Raw genomic sequence first — 18262 nt, 5'->3', positions numbered from 1 at the left:
TCTTTCCTATGGTCTTCTTTCTACTTCTATGTATTCTTTTCTCTCTCTCTGTCTCTGTGTCTGTGTCTGTCTGTCTGTCTCTCTTTAGATGTGAGGAAATATGTGATAGTGGCTTTTCTGAGTCTAGCTTTCTTAATTGAACACAGTGGTCTCCAGCTTCACTTATTCTTACTATTGTAGTTTGCTATTAGTTCTACTACTATATTCTGTTGTTCTGTGGCTCATGGAGGGTGCTAGTGCTCTCATGGTTTGCCCATGACCGTCTCTGGGAATCTTTAGCTGTTAAGCATCCCCTCTCTCTTTTAAATCATATAAGTCTTTAACTTGCTTAGTTTGAGTTACTTCATGATATTTTGTATTATTTGTGGCTATTGTGGATTGTGTTGTTTCCCTGATTTATTTTTCATTCCATTTGTCATTTGTATATAGGAGAGCTATTGATTGTTTTTTTATAGTTAATCTTGTATCCAGCCACTTTGCTGAAGATATTTATCAGCTGTAAGCATCCCTTGATAGCATTTTTGGTCCCTTATGTCATACAGTATATTTTAAATTGTATTAACATCTTTCTCCCAACTTCTTCTAGATCCTCCTCTGCATCCCCATCAATCTATTCAACTTCATCTTCTCTTTCTCTCTCAAAAACAAAACAAAGTGGAACAAACAAACCTAAATGCGAACAAAACCATGAAATGCAGTTTGTATTGACTGACTATCCTGAGCATCGAGGCTGCCCTGGAATGTGTCACATAAGTGAAGAAATCATATTTCCCCTCTCCTAGAAGCTGTCATTTGCATATAGCTTCTTGGCTAGGGATGGGACTTTTTCCCACTTCTTCTCCACACTGAGATTTTGTCTGGCTTGAGCTTGTCCAAGTCTTATGCATTCTGTCACAGTATTTGTGAGTTCACATGTGCTTTGTTGTATCTGGAAAGTGCTGTTTCCTTGGAGTCAGACACTACCTCTAGCTTGTGAAACCTTTCCACCCACTCTTGCATACAGATCCTGAGCCTTGAGGGCATGGGTGTAATATAGGCATCTCATTTAGGGCTGAATATTCCAAAGTGCCTTATTCTCTGCATCTTTCCCAATTGTTGATCTCTGTGCTAATAACTATCTACTACAAGAAGAAGCTTCTATGATGAGAGTTTGGAAATGCAATGATGAAATGCAGGTATTGCAGTATGTCCATAAGATACGTTTTATTGCTGTTCTCCATTAGCAGAATAATAGCAGCAGCCTTGCCACATTAATTATGTTCTTTAGGGTGCTGTAAATATTTTCAGAATGGTTTTCTTTATTTACTTGTTTTCTAAAATATATTTTTGGAGCAAGGGGGAAGTCAAGGCTAGCCTTTCCTGCCTTATTCCCCAAGAGCTGGGATTACAGATAGGAGCCACTGTGCCTAGCATTTTAATAATCAAACCAGGCAACATATTTATCTTTGAATATATTAGGTCAAATTATTTTTTCGGGTATAGGTCTCGAGAGATGGCTGCTCAGTGATTAAGGACACTGACTGCTCCTCCAGAGGATCTGGTTCCATCCCCAGTACCCACACAGTGACACAACTGTCCATAACTTCAGTTCCAGGGGGTTTGATTCTCTCTTCTGACTTCTACATGCACGAGGCATACATATGGTATGCAAATATGCATGTATGAAGGAAAAACCCCACAACGTCACATTGTATTATGTTGGGGAGTATGACTCTAAAGTTTATGATCTTTCTATCTAGGTATGGCCTTGATCAAGGTTACTACATAAATCTTCTCTCATCTGCAAATAGTTTTTTGAGGGGTATACAATTGAGAATATTTTTAAAAGGTAAAAAAAAAAATCTAACTGATATTTCTGGTGAATATTTGTGTTGTGAGAAAATTTGTACACTTTTTAAAATTTTCCCATGTTGCTCCAATGGGTAGAAAAACCTAAAAAGAATGTAGGACTCTTTTCTACATATATTTGTTAAGGATGATGTAACACTTCTATGATCTTATTTATTTTATTAAATTTTGATACTCTCATAGGGTATCAAGTCTCTTCTTGGCTACTTGCTGTCCTTCCTCTGAGTGCATACAGGGGGACGTAATCCCCCTCAGGAACAGTCATAGGGGAGGGGAATAATGGGAAAATGAGGGGGGGGGGAGGAATGGGAGGATACAAGGGATGGGATAAACATTGAGATGTAACAAGAATAAATTAATAATAATAAAAAAAAGAAAATGTTGACACTCAAGTCCATTTGCGAGAATAAAAAGTAATGTTTAAAAAAATTTTTTGATACTCTATAATTTGAATAGTATATTTGTATACATCTTGTCTTCAATTCTTATAGACTTAATTTTAGTCCAAGTTGAAGTTTGTTTTTATACTCTAGCTATGGTTTTTTCCACTGACACAGCCAATATGTAATTTGTTTCTGTGACCACAGAATTTGTCTATGGGTAAAATAATTTTCTTCAGTAAATGTTAGATTTGCACATTGTAAAATTTTCCTCATGTTTTGTTTTGAACTATTATCTCTTTAGGATTCTTCTTTTATTTGACTTTTTTTTAGAAAGTTAAAATTTTAGCTTAGTTTTTTTTTTGAAGTATAAATACAAACACATTTTGCTATAATTAAGGTATACTGGATTGACAAAGACATAGGCCTTACCCCCAGGATAATGATAGTAATGATCCTGCATTTTACCCAAAATTCAACAGATCACATTTTTATTAAAATGCTCACGTGGTTTTAGTAATATGACTATATTAACAGAAAAATGAAATACATCTCATTTTCTTTCTATTTTAGATTGTTTGTTATTTCTTGAGATAGGGGTCTCATGGTGGCCCAGTGGAATTCAATCTTCCTATACAGTTGAGGGTGACTTGAATATCTGAACAGCCAGCCTGATACCATTAACTAGGTCAAAACTTAATGGATAGATAGGTCCTAGGTCCTAGAAAAGAACCAGATGCTGTTAGCCTGTTAAGTGGACATAGTACTAAATGAACTCCCAGTGATCTGTGGTGTGTGTATCTCAGCCCACCTCTCAACCCCCACCAGAGAAGGTTCTCCATGTAGTAGATAGTGGTGAATAGACTCACAGCCAGTCAACCTGAAGCGAATAGGAGACTGTGGAGTGTTTAAGTCTAGATGAAATATCTGTATCACTTTCTATCCTCAAGGCTAAGAGATTAGCTCAGAAGATGGGACAGAAAGAGCAGGAGCCTGGTAGCTATCTATAGTGGAACAGTGTTTTTGGATAAGCCAGTGCAGTTGCAGAGCTGAGCTCACAGTGGCTGGCACTGCATGTACAAGATTTGTGCAAGATGAAGACGGTCAAAATCCCAGTATGGATGAAGGAGGGACTCATGAAGTCCACCTTTAGCTGAGGAGCTACTGGCAACTGATGGCCAAATGAGGAAGAATCAGTTTGCTTCAAGGATGTAGGCCCTAAAAGGCTGCCCATCTTCAGTAGATGGTCTCATACCGATGTCCATACAGGCAGCACTAAATGGATCAATGAATAATAAAAAATAAAATGATCATATGAAGTCGAAAGTGAAAAGTAGCATAAAGAGGTTAGGGAGAGAGTCGGGGGCAAGAGAAGAAGGGGTAGTAGATTTGATCCAAACATATTATGTGAACGTATGAATATTAAATGCAAATTTTTGTAAAGGATTACAAGTCTAAGCTACTATAGCCACATTGAAAGAAAATTCAGATCATAGTTTGGGGACAATTATCTCATGCTATTTACCCTGAGTAGTATATGACATTTGCAGCATTTATCTCAGTTTTAAATTTTTCTCAATATTTTAAAAATATTTTGTTTAATTTATATGGATTAAGACTTTTCATTTTTGCTATGACCATATACTGGGGGAGGAGGTCCCCCTCAGTCATAGAGGAGGGGAATAGGGTGAAAGCGGGAGGGAGGGAAGAATGAGAGGATACAAGTGATGGTATAACAATTGAGATATAATCTGAATAAATTAATAAAATTAAAAATTTTAAAAATACAAAAAATATTTTGTTTAAATTAAGCATGTCAAATTATTTTTTATGAGTGAAAACATATTGTGTAATGGTAATTTTCAGGAAAGAGGCCCTTAGATTGTTAGATTAACAAAAAATAGGTTCATATTTTTCTAAAGTGTAACTAACAGCATATTTAATTTAAAGTTAGGGCACCCTAACTACAAAGTAAGATTGGCTTTTACAAATATTTAGAAAATTACTTTGTCTGGCTTTAAACACACATGAGCTTTGATATTAATACTGAATCTTTATTGTTTTTTGTAGCTCACCAAAGTTTATTCAATAATATTTAAAAATAATTAATATTTAGCTATTTTGAAAGAGTTGAGTTTTTGTTATACTTTCCATTAAATTTATCCAAGTATAGATAGATGTTTTAGATCTTTAAAGAGTTGACAAAAATGCCAACATTTCCCCTATGATGATTGCGGCCTTCCTTGGCCTGTGTTATTTTTTTCTTTTTAAAAGGGTAAATATATGAGTATAGCAGAAAATCATCAGGAATCACTTCATTGATTTTGTTGTTGTTGTTGAGAGGCGTCCTCCAGCAGATGCAGAGGTCTCCATTGGGTGCCTCTGCTCAGAGCTTGGCGAATACAGTGTAAAATGGGAAAGGAAGAGTGTAGGAGTGAGAAGGGACTGAGGTCACCAGGGGAACGTGGCTCACTCGGGACATATACGCTCAGAAAGACAGACGGCAAGCAGTGGCCTGCACAGGTCTGCATCAGAGGCTCTGCATGTGTGTTTTAGCGGTTAGCTTGGAGTTTTTGTGGGACTCCTAACAGTGAAATAGGAGTACTCTGACTCCTTTGCCGCTCTTGCGACTCTTTTCTTCCTATTGGACTGACTTTCCAGCCTCTGTATGAGGGCTTCTGCCCTATCTTGATGCATCCTGTTTAGTTTGTCTGTTGTCTCGTGGAGGCCTGCTCTTTTCTGAAGGAAAACAGAAGGAGAGTGGACCTCGGGGAGAGGGAAACTGGGCAAACTGCGGTTGCAATGTATTATATGAGAGAAGAATCTATTTTTAATAATAATAATAAAAAAAAAGAAAAACAGACAAAAATGTAGCTACAGATGTATTTTAATTTCCGAGTTTCATGATTAGCTGTCAAAGAGTAATTTGTTTTGATCAGTGCACTTTCATGATGTCACAGATCTGCTTGGATTTTGATGATCTATTGTTTTTTCATTTTTGGGTATTTCTGAAATCAAAATTCTGAGTTTTTTTTTTTTTTGAATTAACTATTGTTGTTGTTGCAGTGTTGGGGACCCACTGCACACAATGGAGGTGTATGTACTTGTCAAATTCTATGCCAGTTTGAGTTGTAGTTTCAATCATTGTTAGTTTTTGAGATATATGTTCTCTGAGACTCATATATAAAGGGACACACCAGTGTACATGGCATAAGCTTACAGTATATTTAACCCTATTACATGATTCTGACGCCATTTTGATTTGTGACCTGGCTGACCCTGGTGATCTGGTAGAATAGGCATGGTATTATGGAGCTCTGAAAGCACTACCAAGAAATGCCTGTGTTAAAGCCCAGGGCTACTGTGATCCTGTTTCTATTTCAGCTCTAAGATTAAGTTTGATGTGCTTTGAGAAATTATCTAAAACTTGTGTAAGTCTTGTATAGTTCTACTGAGGAATTAGACAAGGCAGTGTTTTTTAAAATACTGTATGCATCATCACGATGGTTAGAGATAGCTGTAACCTTAGCACTTTGGAGGCTGAGGCAAGAGGATTGTTGTGTCCAGGGCCCCGGTGGGCTACATAGTGAGAACTAGTTAAAAAGAAAAAAGAAAAAAAAAAAATTCCAGTGACAAACCTCATGACAGGGCACCTTCCTGGCACCCTTATATCCCTGGGCTTGAACCTCAAAACTATAAAACCTACTACCAACTCCATCCACCTTAATTTATGGGTTTTCCTTTTCTATAAATAAAGAACTACTGTGGTATTGTTGGCCAATCATTGTATGCCAGGCACATTTCATATACTCTTTAGTTCATTTTAATGTAAAATGAAAGCTTCCTATTTTTCTGGTAAAGACTTCTGAAGATGGCTCAGAGGTCAAGAGTATGAACTATTCCTGCAGAGGGCCTGAGTTTGGTTTGCAGCGTCCACAAAAGGTGCTTGATGATAACCTGTGATTTCAATTCTAGGGACTCCAGTGCCCTTTTCTGTCATCCATAGGCACCTTCACACAAGTGCGTCCTCCCAGACAACTACAAATAAGTATACCCAATTACAAATAAACCTTAGAAAGAAATAGAGGCTTAGACATTAATTTGTCCAAGTCGAAGAGACAGCGAGTGGTATAATAAGGATTTCAGTTAATATATGTATCAGTCTGAAACCCATTTCTGGTTGGTGATGGTGTCATTGTTCTCAATCAAGTAGTTTATTATGTTATCTTTTAAATACATTTATTTATTTTATCTTATGTGCATTGGTGTTTTTTTCTGCATGTGTGTCTGCGTAAGGGTGTCAGATCATGGAGTTAAAGACAGGTGTGAACTGTCATGTCAGTGCTGTTAGTGCTCTTAACCACTAAGCCATCTCTCCAGCCCCTTTTATGTTATCTTTTAATACTGCATAAAGTCACACTCTTACAGGACCCCAAACCTGCATAAGCAACTTGTATAAAGCAGAGGAGAGTTTTTATAACTTCACATTCTTCTTCTATCCTAATGTCCACAGTATAATACTACTCTCTAACATTTGATTATTTGACATTATCTGTACCAATGGTACTAACTATATAGCATAAAGATGTAACTGTGTAAAAAATATAGAGGATTTTTGCCAGTAGGCTGGCTTAGATATTACTGTTTACTACCAGCTGAATGAAACATTTTTAGTTTTTCATTTTACTTTTGTAATTTGTTTACTTTCCTTTTTTTTACCTCAAACGTAATATTTCAATTAATTATTTGGGAATTTCAAACAACATACTCTAATCAATTCTTCCCAGGTCTACCCTCTTATCCTTGTGCCCCATCCCTACAAAAGAAAAGAAAAAACATCAAATCCAATTTTTGTTGTCCGTACTCATCGGAGCATGGTCAAACTCCCAGTGGCCAACCCCTTAAAGAAACCTGACTCCTCTCTCCAACCCCCACGACACAAGCCATCTTTATCATAACTTTTAAGGACTCTTTTCAATAGCTCCGTGTCTGGACTGTTTCTTTTTGGGGAGTCTGAGGTTGGCACAGAAGCCTTCAGTGTCTCTCATTCTCAGTGAGGAGTCTGAAGTCATTGATACTACTGCAAAAGAAAGATTCTCAGCTGGGCGTGGTGGCACACGCCTTTAATCCCAGCACTGGAGAGGCAAAGGCAGGTGGATTGCTATGAGTTCGAGGCCAGCCTGGCCTACAAAGCGAGTCCAGGACAGCCAAGGCTACATAGAGAAACCCTGTCTCGAAAAAGAAAGAAGAAAGAAAGAAAGAAAGAAAGAAAGAAAGAAAGAAAGAAAGAAAGAAAGAAAGATTCTCTGGATTCTCTGCCGGCAGCAGCTGGTGGCAGCAGGGATCGCGGACACCAGCATGTTTTCCGGTGGTAGCAGGGATCATGGACACCAGCATGGTTTACGGTGGCAGCAGGGATCGCGGACATCAACATAGTTTCCTTCCGGAGCCAGCATGGATCATGAAAGTCTTTTGAGGAGACTTAACCCAGAAAATGAACCATTCTTCATCTTGGTTATCTGCTGTTGCTCAGGGTCAGAGCGATTGCGCAGTTGGGCAGCATTTCCAGCGGCAGGACCTGTACAAGCCCCAGGGTGTTATATGCTCCCACCTTGCCCTTGGCGCTGGCCATCGTGTTTGAAGCCCACTGGCAGCCCCGCAGCCCCTTGCTCCCCTCCCTCCAGAAGGATGAACAGTGCAATCAGAGGCATCTGGGCCTTCAGGCTGAGCAGCGGCTCCGGCCTAGATGGCAGCGATGGGGCAAGGTGGGTCTGGCTCGAGCCTTCCAGCCACCCAAGAACAGGTCCTAGTGGGCAACAGCTTGCTGCTTTGTCTGCTGACCGTTTTCTCACACCTGTTGTCTCCACTGCACCTCTAGTTCCTCATCTCTCTGCCACAGGCACCACTCCATTCCACCATCTTTTTTTTATTTTTTATTTTTTTTTTAATCCTAATTTATTTTATATCTGTCTTCACATCTTCACGTTCAGGGAGTAAAAGCATAGTTTTGCCTAAAAAGCATATCATCTTATGCTGCTAAAGTCACACAGACCTGGTGACCTAAACAAGAGATGGTTTTTATTCACAGTTTTGAAGGAGATGGCACAGTCAGGGTGTCAGCGGGTTGGCACAGTAAGGTGGCGAGGGAGGATCTGTCCCTGGCTTTGCGGTGGTTTGGCCCTGGAGATGTGTTACTCTGGTCTCAGCCTTTATCTTCACGTGCTTTCACTTCTTGCGCATGTTTCCTTCTTTATCCAAATTTCCTTATTTATAAGTGTATAAGTGATATTGGACCAGAATCCACTCTAATGACTTCATCTGAGTTTGATTGTTTGCAAAACCCATATTTCCAGATAAGGTCACATTAACAGGAACTAGAAGTTAGGACATTATCATTTTTTGAGAGGGATAAAATTCAACCCATTAACAACAGGTGATGTTTCTGAGATAGTATATTTGAAAGTTCTCTAATAGTGGTTTTATATATGTTGGAAGTTTATCAAAACACTGGCATGAGTGTATGCAATTAGATGAATCACATATGAAACATGATTTTTTTTTTTGTGAGACAGGACTTGTCTGTTCTTACAAGAAATATATACATGAATAGTTTAAAGAAAGATTTTTTTCTTTTTCTTTTTTTTTTTCTTTTCTTTTTTTTTCCCAACACAACAAATTGCTTTTATTTTGGTATGCTTCGACAGTTCAACATTCGGCGGGCCTGAACAGAGCGCGGAACGTGGCAATGAACCAGGAGGTCAGGCCCACCGGTCAGCACACAGGGTGACACAGAGCTCCTCCGGGTCCCCGCCAAAGGTCTGAGGAGCAACAGTAAAACCTGAGTCCGCAGGGTCAGCGCCTTGTGTTCCTGCTGTCAGGCTCCACCTTAGACAAGTTGGGTGGCCAGGGTGAAATGAGAGCCCTGCTCAGACCTCTTCAACGTCTAAAAGCAAAGTGATTGTGGGAAAAGGAACCAACTCTGAAGCGTGTGCACGCGAGACTCTCTGCGTGGCCTTTCTCTAGGCGGAACCACCAAAGACCCTGATGGCTGGCCTGTCTGGGTTGCCTGTGACTGCTCTGTTCCCTTCGGGACCTGAGCTCAAAGCTCATGGGCTGATGGTGGTGGCAGGGCTGAGGACCCGGCAGTCCCTTCCCAGGCTGGTGGCAGATGAGCAAGGGTGGTCGGGAGCTAAGTGACGCAAACCAGGTTCTTTCAATCTCATCTGATGGCTTTTGGATAGAGCAAGTGTAAGGTGGTAATGGGCAAAAGAGGAGCCGAGAATTGGGAAAGCAGCACCCCTTGATAAAGGTGGGGAGACGGGAAGCCCTGAATGCTTCACCCATAGCCAATTTCAGGGGGAAGGGAGGATTACAATCTGAGCTCTGGCCAAGGGTGGGAGTAGAGGAGTGGGGACAATGGCACGGAGGGGACATCATTTAAGACTTAAGAAAGTAGGGGTGTAGCCAAAGTGCCCCAAGCCCAGCAGCAGTCCCACGGCTGCCACCTGAAGCCTTCCCATCTAGTCTAAGGGCCACCACACAGCTGTGGTGGGAGGGCGGGGTGGGCAAAGGCAGACCCAGGCCATGTGCCAGCAGCAGGTGATTGTGTGATGTGTCTGTTCACAGTTGCACTAGCTGTGCCCACTGCTTCCAGAGGAAACTGATTTCAACACACTTTCTTGGTCCCAGAAGTTCAACCAGGCAGACAGAAGTTACACTCGACAGAAGATGGTACACAGCACAACTTAGGGATTTCAAACGGACAAGAAATTAGTCTCAGAACAGTGTCTCAGGGTGATGTCTCAGTAGAGATTCCTCTCCAGTACTTTGAGGTCTATGGATGTAGTTAGAAAATTCACTACTGTGGAAAATGAAGACTTAGGTGGATGGGGAAAGGAGCCAGGGCCCTGGTGACTAGCTGCTGTAACACTGTCCTTTTCTGGTGGCTGTTCTCTTTTGACATCATCTGACGTGGAAGTTCCTGCAGGATGGATGATTTGGTGCTAATTCTGCCACTTGGCCAGCACTGCCATGGCTCTTGGATCCACCACTCCATTTGAACCACTCACGCTGATCATAGTGACTTTCGTTACAAATCTTGCTTCTGGGTATTTGGGCCCACATTCTATTTTAAGGCTGTACATTCGGTTTTCATAAATTCTTGGAGGCCCAATTATTATCCCTGTCCATCTTGTAAGCGTCGTGTCTTCGTCCTCTAGATGCCAGCTAACTGTACCATTACCTATACTCCTTTCTGGCCTTCTTCCTGCTCTTCCAACAGTTGGGAATTCCGAAGGACTTTTACTCCCAAGTCTGTGGCAGCTGCCATCTTGTGTCGCTGTCACTCCTAAAGGAAGATTTTTTCATCTGACCTGACCGAAGAGCCATAGAATAACAAAAACCCCAACACCACATATGAGAATCTCCTCTTTGAATTGTTGACCACTGCTGGTCAAGAGACTCCCAAAACATTCTGGGCTATTATTGTTGTCCTTGGTTACCCCGAAAAGGCAGAAAGTAAGTCTAAGTTCCTGAAGACACTAAGAACATTAGACGCAGGACCAGAGGATGGAGGCTTCATGCAACCTGAAAGTCTCTTTCCTGAGGACCAGCTTGCATGGTATTAGGAAGTGACACACAAGCTTCCAAAGGAGGAAATAACCAACAGTCCTACTTGTACCCTGCTGTTTATGCACATAAACAATTACCAGAATGGCATGCTTACCCTAAGGATAGAGTAGTGTCATGAATGCCTTGTTGGCAACCAAAAGCTCTCTAATTGGACTTAAAGCCTACTCAACAGGAAGGGAAAAGCTAACGAAATCCTGCATCTTGGAGGAGGATCTACAATTGCCATTTTACTCAACCAGCTTAATCCCTGTCTACATTCTAAGTATGAGTCCTTATACCCACAGGTGACTGTAGCTTTCACCCTTCATTAAGGAAATATCTCTTTGCAACATATGAAGACCATTACAGAAAAACACAAGCAATCAACACGCAGAACTATGGTGCTCAGCTCCAATGGACACATCTACAACGCAACTCCTGCATTCAGTGTTTATACTATTTCTCTAACTAGAAAAGCATGCCACATAGCTCTCATGCTCAGAGACAGACATTATTAATTTTTCAGAATCCTAGATACTTGTTAAGTTCTTAACATATTTTTCATGAAAGAGTATATTTTCTAAAATAAGTTAGACTCCATAGCATGCTCAATACATATCTGAATTTACTATCCGCTGGATGATTAACTTGGTGATGAGTTGGGTCACTGTGTTTCCAAGCATCATTAGCTTGAGTCAGACTTGTCTTGCGTGATTGAGCTCTTTGTCATCAGGCGTGTCCCTCCTACTTTCTGACTGCTGCCAACACATTTTTAATGATCACATTGTTCTCCTGGCTTAACTTCTAGATGAAGAAAGAATTCTGGCTTTTTTTTTAATCTGTTGTGCCCTTCTGCAATCCTTCTGATGTCTTTCTCATTCCATCATCTGCTTTCCCCAAAGCCACTTTCTGTTTTCCGAATACTGGATAGTCTTTTTCACTGCCATAGCTTTTCACCCCTTCCTCTACCAAGAAGGCCTTTTGTCTTACTTGTTCCTCTTCCTAGCAACTACTTTCTTAATATTAATCTCAAATAATATTGTTCCTCTGAAGCCTTTATTTTAAGCCAGACTTTTTATGCTTAAGTATCTGTAGTATTATGTTTAAAAATTACTTTAGAACTGATTACAGGATAAGATAAAAGCTAACTTTCATATTTTTCATTTTTACTAGACTTTAAAAATAACATGTTTATTATCCAAGAATTTCATATATACGCTTATATAATGTATTTTGATAATATAGACTTTTGTTAGTGCTCTTCCAGGTGTTGTAGAAATTGGAAATCAAAATGAAGAGCCATCGTCAGAGCTTGTAGCCTCACAGAGGAATCCCAGATTCAGTTATTTGAAGGACAAAGGACATTATGAAGACTTTATTGATGAAAAGAATATACCTGAACTACTTTCAAGTATGTAACTATGACTGATTTTTGCAGTGCTTTAAGGCTAACAGAGTTTACATGTTTACAGGTGGCCATGGCTTTGCACCACAGGCTGCATCAGATGGCCTCCATAGTTCTGTTGGCTGTTCACCATCCGTGCCTGCAAGGGGGACTCCAGGCTTTGTCTATGGCCATCCGTATGTTCTAGTATGGTGCTCCACTTTCCACTGAACTCCATCTGCTCTAGCTGAGGAGCTTGGCTATAATTTACCCTTTTCTTTCTGTAAGTAGCTATACGTAGCTGAGACAATTATTTTATTGATGTTCAAAAAAAAAAAAACCAATTTTATTGAGTTCTTAACTATATTTCTAAGAGCCACACATGTCACTGTGTTGATCAAATGCTTGTTATTCTGATGTTTCCCTACAAAATTACACTAGTAAAGAACATAGAATATATTTGCTTCCTAGAAATGCCAACCATTTTAAAGTTCTCAGAATATATATATATTTCATCCCATGCATCCCTAGTTACTAATGACAGAGACTTGGGATTTGCTCATCTGATTTTTTCCCAAAACTAATATTTCAGTGATATTGCTGCTGCTGTTCTGAAATGGTATATATAGTAAGCCCTCTTGCTCACAGGACTCTGAAACTGTGCTGTGCTCTGAGCACTGCAATTTTGAGTTGTAATTGTTAACTTTTTCTTAAGGATTTTTAACAGTTTTCACAGGAATATATTATCCTTTTATGTAATATAGAGGTAATACATTAATTTACTTGTAATGTTTTCAGTAATGTCTACTCTGCTCCCCAACCTTCATAAACAGAGTCAACTAGACCAGTAAAATTCCCTTGCAAGACTTGGTAGAAGCACTTCATTACATAACTTCTGTATTAAAGAGAGCGAATACAGTGGCTAAAAATTAAAGTATTTTTTCTTCATGAAAAGTGGGAATATTTTTCAGAATTCTGGGAAATGTCAAAGTAATTTTGGCAGTAGTCATGTTGCATTTAATGCTATTGAGAATATTGCTAACATTAACAAAAATATTCTGTAATTTTCCCAGTTATTGCTACTGGTGAGGAGGGATGTGAGGCTGGCATGCATCCATGCTTTGAGCATCACCATTAGACACATCTGATTCTACACATCAGAAAGAATTTTCCCTTCAGACGATTGAGAGCATTTTCAGTTGAGGGTAGAGGTTAGGGTTGATTTTTCCATATCTATGCTCATGACATCTTAGAATATAGCAAATGTGCCAGAGTAAACATGAATGCACATTTTCATGAATTAGACAATTTAAAAACATTTCTGTGATTTTCTTTGTTTTTTTTAGTTAATCAGGATATAGTGGTTTGGAGTTAAAGATGAGTTTTATTCCATATTAAACATTTTGTCATTTTTTTTTTTCTGTAGCGTTGGCAGCATTCACCTTGTAGATATTGAGATGTTGTTGAGGAAGGAGCTTTGGACATAGAAGTAGCCAGCCAGCAGGTGCATTTCCACTGCCAGAAGCAGCTGGAAACTCATCCCTTTGTATGGTGAGTCACTGCCTCCTTCATACATGGAAAATTACTGTGTTTGGTGGGACACTGTTGGGATGTTGAAACATGATGCTTCATTGATTGCGTGTAAGCAAACAAAATAAGGGTGAAAAAGAAATACTTGGGTGCTGGGCAGATGCCCAGTGTGTAAACTACTTGTGACATAAACCCGAGGACTCCATGGAAAGCCAGACAGGTGATGTGCCTGTTAGCACAATACTGACATTGAGTGGGGCTACTGGTCAGTGACACCCAAAATGGTGAACTTCAGATTTGCCAAGAGAAGCTTCTCAAACATACAGTGGGAGGGCTGGAGAGGTGGCAATGTGATTAAAAGCACTGACTGATCTCCCAGAGGACATGGGTTCAATTCCCAGCACCCTCATAGCAGCCAACAACTGTCTATAACTGCGAGTCCCAGGAGATCTAGTGCCCTCAATGGGACATGGCACATACACTGCGCATAGACATATATAACAGTCAGATACATACAAATAAATACAATCTCTAAATATATAGAAAAGATGACATGGAGAGTGATTGAGGCCTGATATCACCTTTAGATTTTTTAAAATGAATTTTACGTGCACACACACATACATGCACACACACTCACACACATGTACACACACACACTAACACACACCATACACACATGTGCATAAAAACACACATTTAAGGACACGTTATTGATTAAAAACTTTTTAGATGATTTGTGTCAGTATTTTTATTATTAATTTCATTTTATTATTTATATTGAGTCTATTCTAACTCTTTACTCTGGAACCAGACTTTGTTTTTTTTTTTTTTTTTTTATTAATTTATTCTTGTTACATCTCAATGTTTATCCCATCCCTTGTATCCTCCCATTCCTCCCCCCACCATTTTCCCATTATTCCCCTCCCCTATGACTGTTCCTGAGGGGGATTACGTCCCCCTGTATATTCTCATAGGGTATCAAGTCTCTTCTTGGCTACTTGCTGTCCTTCCTCTGAGTGCCACCAGGTCTCCCCCTCCAGGGGACCTGGTCAAATGTGAGGCACCAGAGTACGTGAGAAAGTCGTATCACACTCTCCACTCAACTGTGGAGAATATTCTGACCATTGGCTAGATCTGGGAAGGGGTTTAAAGTTTACCTCCTGTATTGTCCTTGGCTGGTTGCCTTAGTTTGAGTGGGACCCCTGGGCCCAAATCTGCCTATCATATTGTTCTACTTGTAGATTTCTAGGACCCTCTGTATCCTTTTATTTTGCTATTCTCCCATGCGTCTCTCATATAGAGTTCCAATAGGATGCCTTCCCCTCTGTCCCAGTTTCCTGGTAAGTGAAGGCTTTCGTGGGACATGCCCCTTGGGCTAGTATGCAGATATAAGTGAGTATATACCATTTGATTCTTTCTGCTTCTGGGTTAACTCACTCATTATGATCATTTCTAGCTCAATCCATTTATCCACAAATTTCGGGAATTCCTTGTTTTTAATAGCTGAGTAGTATTCCATAGTGTATATGTACCACAGTTTCTTTATCCACTCTTCTACTGAGGGACACTTAGGCTGTTTCCATGTTCTGGCTATTATGAATAAGGCTGCTATGAACATGGTTGAGCAAATTTTCTTGTTGTGTGCTGGAGCATCTTCTGGGTATATTCCAAGGAGTGGGATAGCTGAGTCTTGAGGAAGCCCTATTCCCATTTTTCTGAGATAGCACCAGATAGATTTCCAAAGTGGCTGTACTAGTTTGCATTCCCACCAGCAATGAAGGAGTGTTCCTCTCTCCCCACATCATCGCCAGCATGTGGTGTCACTTGAGTTTTTGATCTTAGCCATTCTGATGGGTGTAAGATGGAATCTCAGAGTTGTTTTGATTTGCATTTCCCTGATGACTAGGAGGTTGAGCATTTCTTTAAGTGTTTCTCAGCCATTTGATACTCCTCTGTTGAGAATTCTCTGTTTAGTTCCAAGCCCCATTTCTCAATTGGGTTATTCGGTTTGGTGGTGTTTAATTTCTTGAGTTCTTTATATATTTTGGATATTAGACCTTTGTCAGATGTAGGGTTGGTGAAGATTTTTTCCCAGTCTGTAGGCTGTCGCTTTGTTCTCTTGACAGTGTCTCCTGCCTTACAGAAGCTTCTCAGCCTCATGAGGTCCCATTTATTAATGGTTGACATTAAGGCCTGGGCCATTGGTTGTTCTGTTCAGGAAGTTGTCTCCTGTGCCAATATGTTCCAGGCTCTTTCCCACTTTTTCTTCTAAGTGGCTTAGTGTCTCTGGTTTTATGTTGAAGTCTTTAATCCACTTGGATTTGAGTTTTGTGCAAGGTGACAAATATGGGTCCAGTTTCATTTTTTTACACATAGACCTCCAGTTAGACCAGCACCATTTGTTGAAGATGCTATCCTTTTTCCTTTGAATGGATTTGGCTTCTTTGTCAAAAATCAAGTGACCATATGTGTGTGGATTCATATCTGGGTCTTCGATTCGATTCCACTGATCAACCAGCCTGTTGCAGTGCCAGTACCATGCTGTTTTAATTACTATTGCTTTATAGTACAGTTTGAGATCAGGTATGGAGATTCCTCCGGAGCACCTTTTATTGTACAAGATTGTTTTAGCTATTCTGGCTTTTTTGTTTTTCCATATGAAGTTCAGAATTGAACTTTCAATGTCTTTAAAAAATTGTGTAGGTATTTTGATAGGGATTGCATTGAATCTGTAGATTGCTTTTGGTAGGATGGCCATTTTTACTATGTTAATTCTCCCGATCCATGAGCAAGGAAGATCATGCCATCTTCTCAGGTCATCTTCAATCTCTTTCTTCAGAGTTTTGAAATTTTTTTCATACAAGTCCTTCACTTGCTTAGTTAGGGTAACTCCTAGATATTTTATATTGCTTGTGGCTAATGTGAAGAGTGTGGTTTTCCTAATTTCTTCCTCTGCAAGCTTGTCATTTGTGTATAGGAAGGCTACAGACTTTTTTGAGTTAATTTTGTATCCAGCCAGTTTGCTGAAGGTGTTTATCAGCTTTAGGAGTTCTCTGGTGGAGTTTTGAGGGTCACTTATGTACACTATCATATCATCTGCAAAGAGGGATAATTTGACTTCTTCCTTTCCCATTTGGATACCCTTGATCTCCTTTTGTTGTCTTATTGCTCTGGCTAGAACTTCGAGTACTATATTGAAGAGATATGGAGAGAGTGGGCAGCCTTGCCTTGTTCCCGATTTTAGAGGAATTTCCTTGAGTATCTCACCATTTACTTTGATTTTGGCTATTGGCTTGCTGTATATAGCCTTTATTATGTTGAGGAAAGTGCCTTGTATCCCCGATCTCTCTAAAACTTTAAACATGAATGGGTGTTGAATTTTATCAAATGCTTTCTCTGCATCCAAGGAGATGATCATGTGGTTTTTTATTTTCAGTTTGTTTATATGGTGGATTACATTGATGGATTTCCGTATATTAAACCATCTCTGCATGCCTGGAATGAAGCCTACTTGGTCATGATGAATGATATCTTTGATGTGCTCCTGTATTCGTTTTGCAAGTATTTTATTTAGTATTTTTGCATCTATGTTCATAAGAGAAATTGGTCTGAAATTCTCTTTCTTTGTTGAGTCTTTGTGAGGTTTAGGTATCAATGAGACTATGGCCTCATAGAATGAATTTGCTAATTTTCCATCCATTTCTATCTTTTGGAGTAGCTTGAAGAGTATCGGTATTAGCTCACCTTTAAAGGTCTGGTAGAATTCTGCACTGAAACCATCTGGCCCTGGGCTTTTTTTGGTTGGGAGACCATCGATGATTGCTTCTATTTCTGTAGGGGAAATGGGACTATTTAGCTTGTTTATCTGTTCTTCATTCAACTTTGGCAAGTGAAATTGTTCAAGAAAATCGTCCATTTCCCTTAGATTTTCAAATTTTGTGGCGTATATGCCTTCAAAGTAGGATCTTATGATTCTTTGAATTTCTTCAGTGTCTGTTGTTATGTCTCCCTTTTCATTTCTGATTTTGTTGATTTCAATACTGTCTCTCTGCCTTTTAGTTAGTTTGGCTAATGGTCTGTCTATCTTGTTGATTTTCTCAAAGAACCAGCTTTTGGTTTTGTTGATTCTTTGGACTGTTTTCTTAGTTTCTAACTTGTTAATTTCAGCCCTGAGTTTGATTATTTCCAGGCGTCTACTCCTCTTGGGTGTTTCTGCTTCTTTTTTTTTCTAGGGCTTCCAGTTGTGTTGTTAAGATGCTTATGTGCGATGTTTCCAATTTCTTTTTAAAGGCACTTAGTGCTATGAATTTTCCTCTTAGCACTGCTTTCAATGTATCCCACAAATTTGGGTATGTTGTTTCTTCATTTTCATTGAATTTCAGAAACTCCTTGATTTCTTTCTTTATTTCTTCCCTGACCCAGGTGTCATTTAGCAGAGAGTTGTTTAGTTTCCACGTCCGTGTAGGCTTTTTGTTATTTCTGTTCTTGTTGAATTGCAGCCTAAGAG

This window comes from Acomys russatus, chromosome 30, assembly GCF_903995435.1.
Source record: "Acomys russatus chromosome 30, mAcoRus1.1, whole genome shotgun sequence".
In the NCBI taxonomy this organism is placed as follows: Eukaryota; Metazoa; Chordata; class Mammalia; order Rodentia; family Muridae; genus Acomys; species Acomys russatus.
Note: the sequence above shows the minus strand (reverse complement) of the source record.